Raw genomic sequence first — 8,412 nt, forward strand, 5'->3', positions numbered from 1 at the left:
TCGAGCATCATTAACCTGTACGGTGCCGGATCAAGTAGATCTGAATGGTCGTCGTGTAATGCTTGAAAAAAAGGAAAAAACTTTAGTTCCTGTCTAGTGCATGGCACATGGCTAAAATGCGTCTGCAATGGTTCAGGGAATCTCATATGAAAGGCTGACAGGTATGGCCCACCTGCCGTCTCACGTGGGATTTATGAAACCAATGGGCAAAAACGTGCACATTGGAGTTATAATTACTGATCAATCAAAACCATTGTCGCATCAAAAAAAAAAAAAGTCCAATCCTGACGTGTCCAAGTTCGTAGCTAAAGTTTGTTTTTTTTTCGGACAGACTAGTATGTGTATAGAGAAATTCTATAATTTATATAATTTACAGTGTTGCAGTATATCTTGTAATTAATGGGAAGGATATGGGAATAAAAGTGTTACATTCTAATGATCTCCGCTTGGCACATCCGTCATGCACTAATGCGAGTTATAGCCCAATGACGCACATCATGCCATTGTGTCACACACCAATGCGATTCTAGAGATCGTTTCAGGTCCTAGCTACAACATCGGAACCACAATCAAGATGTTCAACATGCACAATCCAAAATTACTAGTTTGTGATTACTCTCCCATCTTTTAAGTCATATTCCCTATTATCAATATCTGACATGGAACTAAACCTAAGAAAATTTTTTAAATGTGTCGAAGCTCACACTCCCAATCCAAGGAGAAAGTCAAACTAGGCGCAAGTCTTCAATCCAAGGTGCCGCTAGTAGTCTTCGAACAAGGTGGAAGTCTTCGATAGTAATACCACATGCTTGGAAGGTGCACGGATGGTGTGCCAAGGTGTTCAAAGAACCGTTGGATCTAGAAGGGCAAGAGGAGGTGATCAAAGCCAACTTGGATGTCTCTGACTTATAACACTTAGATGTGCGCCAACCGAAGGCAGCTAAGAGTCAATTCGAGGGCTCCTGCAATGTAGATGAATATTCCAAGAAGATATTAAAAGCCCATGGTAAAACAACACGTATGTAATGTTTAGTTGGGACATCTCAGCTTACTGGTTCTAAGGAACACAAATTTTGACAATTTGACCCTTTGCAAAAACTATTTTTACAAATAAACCGTTGCCAAAGCTTATTTCAAATCTGACCCTTTTGCTCAACGCCAAATCATGTGGCGCTGAACTTAGACACCTCGGGGCCACGTCAGCTGGCGCTGAATGCTGTGCCATGGCGGATGGGAGACTAAGTCAGCGTGCCAACGTACATTCAGCGTCATGCTATTTAGCGCTGAGGTGTCTAAGTTCAGTGCCACACGATTTGGCGTTGAGCAAAAGGGTCAGATTTGAAATAAGTTTTGGCAGCGGTTCATTTGTAAAAATAGTTTTTGCAAAGGGTCAAATTGTCAAAATTTGTGTCTAAGGAATGTGTGAAGTACATGATTGTCCCTTTTTTTTCTTCTTTGTAAGTGCACACCGGCCCGTGACTTTCTTATATACCGTTTAGGCCTGTATTAAAAGGCTTGATCAATGATAAATGGAACACAACACCATTAGGGATAACACAATACCTCATCTGGTCTTTGAGCTCACTTCGCTCTCCTCCAAGGATGGTGTGGGTGGGGGGATCTTTCCCGCCTATTTCCATTTTGGCCGTGACTCATTTTCATGACATAGTTATTGGTAAAATGGCTCCAATGATCTCTCTTCGGTAGCTAATTTTTATCTTAAAAAGATTAATTGGAGGGGATATAACAAATGCCTTTTCTATTAATCATTGGGGAACCTGATTTGTATATATTTGATTATAACGAGCTTACCATAGATCAAATATTATTGATAAGAGGGTGAATAACGAGGTAGCTTGGCTCGTTGAGCTAACACAAGTTGGCTCGTTAACAAGCTCTAGCATATTTATGTCACCTCTAAAATTTTATCATTTGCTAATTAATGGTGACTTGTAATGAGCTAAACAAAGTAAATCACAAGCTAGCTAGCTTGAGCCTGGCTATATTAAGTTAATTAACAAGATCAAATCAGCTTGTTATGATTATGAGTTTAAGCCAAGCTCGAAATAGGCCGATCCAGGCGATGAGCTTTAATTTGAGCTTTTTTTCCACCCCTAGCTAGCTGCCAATTAAACAAAATTCAAATATTCTCTTCACACAAAGCATGTATTAGACTAGCTAAACAAAATCCAAATATTCTCCTCACTGGGTTTATAATAAAGTTTCTAATAAAATAATCACATAAAGTTCACATCGTCTTATTTATATACATACATACATATACATACATATATATATACATATACATACATATATATATATACATATATATATATATACATATATATATATACATATATATATATATATATACATATATATATATATATATATTGTGGTATTATGTTGGCACTTGTGGTTGTGATGAAGTCTTCATCATTACCCAATTCGATGTTGCGCGGTCCCTAATAGCCTTTTGATGCTTGGCGACCTCCAACTTGACATCTCTCCGCCCACCTTAGTTAAGAAAATATAAAGATTTCAGAACCTACTGTAGTTAAGAATATGAAATTATATTTTTCAGCCATGAGCACGAGAGTTCTTCCCCCCAAATAACTTTAAGCAAATGAGGTTGGTATGGTTTAGTAATTCTAAATACAATTCCATTTTCAAATGCAAATATGCATCAGTATCCAACTGTGTGTCTATTATTGCGTTGGAAATTTGGATATAATTTCTTTGAAATTTAGCCTGGCCTCTCAATGATGATGCATGCAACTTGCATGGAGCAACGTGGTATACCTGCTCCACGCATATCACTCCAGCTACAACAGAACAAGTTGAGCCTAGAGAAATTTAATCAGTTATTAACCATTTATTTTTAATTTAATTTTCTCCTCAACAACAGGAGCAAATTTAGCAAGAGGGAGGTACGTAGCGATCAAAGGACGGTTGGTCCGGTCGTACACGTACCACAAAAGTACTACACACATCGCTCCATGTGCTTAGCAAAAAAGATAGCCAGTTAGATTTGAAAAACGTTTTAAATCTTGCATAATTCAGAGCATTTTGGCACTGAGAGACAAGGGATAGTGCTGTTGGATATGGCCCCCCAATTATAGTTTACCTTTGTTCCCCAGTGGTCGGATGTTGGGTGTGGGATCAGTACACTGTGCCCTACTCCTACATATTATGGATGCTGTTAGTTCAGCCTAAATATAGCTAGCCCTATCTGTGATTATGCATTGCAGATTCACTGGTGGAAATATATGGAAGTTGTACATTAACAGCTTAATTAGCTGTGTTGTGGACTTGTGGGGAGGTGAGTTTGGTTCAGTGGTGCCACAACTTTGGTTTGCCAGTTTTTTTTTGTAAAAAATATCCTCATTATATAACCACACCATCAATTATGTCATACAACTGTTAGAGAATTTAACATATAAAACATTAAAACTATGGTGGAAAAAAAAACAGACGCAAGTTTGTGATGAGCGCATGGATGTCATGTTTTTAAGTGGAAAATAATTAATTATAAGATTCTAATTTCTTTGACGTATGCAAATATTACTATTTTCTTCCAAATTCGTTTCTTAATTAGGGCCAACCTGGAGTCCTGGACATGGGACAAACCACAACTATTTAATATATATTTAATTTATAAGATAACTAAGATGTGAGGTTTATATTTATTTTCTCGACCATTTGCCCATATGTGTGGAGATTGACATAATCAAATATATACACACAACCTTGCATTGGGGCATGGTCCCTATAATGTACCCCCAAAATAGCCACCTTTATTTAAAATCCCATTATTTCTTTGAACAATATATAATGAGTACCTTATTGAATAATGCAAGATGTTGAGTCGATCTTACTAATAGAAGAGTACAATACACTCATAATTCACACAATTCATTTCACGCATGCACAACTTATATATTATCTAAAAAAACATCCACAACTTGCCATGCAAAACCATAACTAATTTTGATTGACAGATTTATCGCAAGCCACTAGCTTGGGGATACATCTTGACAGAGCAGCATTGGGACTTGAATTAGTCAAATCAATTAGTTCCAGTCAGATGACCACAGTTGCTGCTGCTAAAAGTTAATGAGGGCATCATGTCACAAATCCTTTCAGTTGGCCCCTTCTGAAGATTGATCAGACAGAGGAGAAATTCCAGTCTGATCATTTTCTGAAATGGTGTGATTCTCACTGGAATACGTGTTCACCTCACCTCCCACTCAAATTGTTGGCGCCATTTCAACAAAAAGAAAAAATAAAAGAAAATATGGTCACAATTAAAATCATCAGTTGGGTTCAACGATCTCACATCTACCTTTGCTGATCAATCTAGCAAGGTGAGATCTAAAGAAAGGTGGTTGGGTTTTTGCTGCAGTTGCACCAGGAGACCAAGGAGCAACCCAAGAATCTAGCGGTCGCCACCTTGCATGCCACCATGACTTCTGTGGTATAATCAGGCACATGGATGATGAAAAGGCTGTGTACTAATCTTGGTGAAGAAAACCACCCTTTCTAGGGCAAGTGTAGTATGCAGGTGTTAGATTCTTCGTTAGTAGGTGTTATTGGAATGGGATGCAATGCATGGAGAAGTGGTTAAGTTATTAGAACCTAATCGCGTTGATTAGGGTTGTCTAGCTAGGTAGACTAGATTTGATCATGGTGTCGTGTCCCCCATGCATTGTGCTTTGTTTGAGAGAAGGGGAACAAAGATTAAAAAAATGAATTTATACCATGAAAATAAATTATCTAGATGAAAAGTAAATATTCCAAACATGCATATTAACCGCTCCAATCATGAGAACACACAAATTATGTTCCCTTTTTCATAACACTAGTAATATACCTTTGCTTTGTAACGGGCCGGGTTCATATAATTTGAGATTAACTGGGTGGGTGGTTTAAAGATAAATTATTAGCTCGGTGGTTATGACCGTACTCACTCCGTTTTACAATGTAAGACTTTCTAGCATTACCCACATACATATAAATGTTAATGAATCTAAACACATACATATATTTAGATTCATTAGCATCTAAATCAATATGGGCAATGCTAAAAAATCTTACATTGTGAAATGGAGAAAGTACATTGTAACGGGCCATGCCCATATAATTGGAGATGGGCTAGGAGGATAATTAGGGATAAAACATGGGATCCGGTAGTTACTCACACATAGCAAAGTGCTGCACGTTTGGGAGGAGGGGAGGGATGATGACTCCAACTTTAAGGTAGTAGATATTATGGTTTTATAAATAAATTATTTGAATAAAATTAGTACATGCAATTATTTTTGGATAATGGGCTGATGTCCAAAATAATATGGTTTCCCTTGATAACATGTTTAACCATTTGTGATCCACAAAGTGGAAAAACATTATGCAAGGAAGGCTCCATTTGGCATTGTGGTAGAATATGATTATATCCCACCTAAAGATTGATTGTGCTTTTCCTTAAAAAAATGCTAGAGGGCTCCATTTGGCTGTGGTAGATTATGATTATAGAGCTGTACAGCTTTGTTTGGTTAATTCCTCCCAAGAGGATTGAGAAGAGTTTGAAGAGAAATTATTCCACACATGTTAATCCCTCTCTCGTGGGATTAACCGTGAAGAAGCCCTACAGAGGCCAGCTATGTAGGGGTGCTAATATATACAATCCATTCTGTTATTAACAAAAACAAACCTACAGTTTTGGTGAGTTTTCACCGTTATACCAATCAAAACCACTACAAAACATGGTTTTTGTTGACGTGAAAAACAACAAGAAGTTCTAGGAGATCTACTTAGTTCTAGTGCAGATCCTAAAATTGATGAGATGCGGGCATGCCAGTCAATTTAAACCTGCAATTGACAAGATATATAAATTAAAGATCAAAGAGCCGATCGGCTGACAAGCTAATATAGCAACGCTAGCCGATGTCGATACCAGCCGATGTCGATAGGGTTTTGAGCAATCGACTATATGTCCAATGTAGATTCTGACACTTGAGTAAATAATGGTATAAAGACAATTAATCACCTGATGATAATGTAATAAAATAATAATATATCCAATAAAAACCAATCGGCTAATAATGATATGATAGAATAAGTGTTGATCCGATGGTCAAAATATACATCGACTGGAGATCTGATGTCATTAAATCCAAACGATTAGATGATCAATGAAACCTTTGTTGCAATCGGCTAAAACCAACTTGTATGTAATCCTTGTAAGCCAATATAATGTCCAGATAACTCATCGGCTGAAACTCCGATGAAACCTTTGTTGACAATCAAAGGCAGGTTAGTTCTTATGATTCTGATCATGACTTAGTAGGTTAAATCCAATTTATGTAGCACTAAGTATGAAAAGAAGCATAAAGTCTAAACAATCAAGCCTTTAACTAACTTTTAGAGTGGTAGATAACTTAGCTAATCCAGATGGATGAAACAATTTAGCTGATACCAGTAAAACCCTAGAAAAGATCTGGCCGATACAGGTAAATTGAATCATCGACTTAGATTAACTAAGATATATGACAAATAGGCAGATGCATAAGCTAGATTAGAGTGTCGAAACAATGTAAGCCTTTTCCGCCGATACAAGCCGTCATGACATGCCTTACCCTTTGTCGGAGATCGAAGCTGATGCATCCCAACTCGAAACATGAACTCGCTGAAAGTAAAAGGGTGGCAATGCGCCGAAAGTAGATTGTATTTATCTGTGGAGATAAATTACAGGAACCCTGGGTGTACATATTTAAACCCATAGGCTGATAAGTGTCCTAGTTGGACACGGCACAAACTTTCCTAAAGATAAAAGGTAAAACATAAATCCTAATCATACACTAAACACACTTTCCTAAAATTAAAAGGAAACTAACTAACTCTGCCTAATTAATAGATAGATTGCCGCTACATCCTCCTCGAACTAGGCATCTTCTCGATAAGCTTCCTTTAATTGATTAATTTCCTTAACCGAATCCATTAAGAATTCAATGTTAGCGAATAATAATTCTCATCGGTCGATTCCAGGACTTTGAAGTCGATATTGACTCTAGGCCGTTGATGACTTCGGGGCTTACCAAATTTTGGCGTTAACAAGTTTGTGGTATTTTCTATTTGATTTTAAAAGATGAGAGTGAGAAACACCATGGATTTAAGTTCGGCATAATTTTACTCCAACAAGAGTTTGAAAGGCCATAAATGGACTTTATCGTTTTAAATATGTACTCCCTCCGTCCCTAAATATAAGAGATTTTGGTGGAATGTGACACATCTTAGTACAACGAATCTGGACATGCTCATGTTCAGATTCGTTGTACTAAGATGTTTATACACTGTCTTCCTTTTTCATTGTCTCCACAACTTATAATTAATTTCGGCATCTGAACATTTGAGTCTTCAGCTATAATGTCCTGCAGTAATCTAGTATATATGCAAGAAGCACTTTGTGTACGGTAGGTTGGGCCACGGTAGCGTAGCACATTTTACTGTACAGCTTGGCCTTTTTTTATATATAAAGAGATTATAACTTCCAACCTCTGCACCAACTAAGAATGCACATAGGTATATTTATAGACATATTTATGCGCTCGTGACTCCACCATTAGCGTAGAACCCGATCTTGACCGTGTGTTTCCGATAAGATGGTGGATGGATGGCCCTAATGCATTTTCACTGCATAGAACTTCTCTACAATTTTAATCTTTACTAGAGGGGATATTGATCTGATTCCTTAATTTGTAGATATTTCACAATCTAATAATACGATCTTGCCATCTTACAAATATATCATTATCAAAACTTGAAGCAAAACCAAACACCAATAATGTGTGGCTTACCTATTTCTTGCTTGAACAAGCAAAGATCAACTAACCTATTCATATATTACTTTAGGACAGTGATGAAAACACTTCTTCCTACACACGCGAACAAGTGTCCTGTAAAACTGCATCCCGTATGTCAACAGATTTCCCAAATCTCAACACACCAATGTATGATCATCCTCACCATATATATATTACCAAAGTGTAGAACTTTCCAGACCATTTGTTTGGCTATCACATATACAATTCACACACAAACACAAATACCAAAGAAAAAGTGACCAAAGAACAGGGACCATCTGGTTGTGCCTATCATTTGGAGCAACCTATTTTACAGAAAAACCACAGCATTTCTGCCAAACATTAGCTACCCTTGGCTGCTGGCTATGCTCCTATCCACAAGAGCTCAGAGAGCCTCATAAAAAAAACCACACAATATAACTCATCAGTCTCAGATCTTCCTTTATTCAGGCAGCAACAGTCCATGATCTCCTATTTAACACATACACACCCGGATCATGCTTGCAGATTAAAATAACTAACCAGAATTCAGATAATTAAAATAACTAACCCT

Source organism: Oryza glaberrima, chromosome 11 (assembly GCF_000147395.1).
Source record: "Oryza glaberrima chromosome 11, OglaRS2, whole genome shotgun sequence".
In the NCBI taxonomy this organism is placed as follows: Eukaryota; Viridiplantae; Streptophyta; class Magnoliopsida; order Poales; family Poaceae; genus Oryza; species Oryza glaberrima.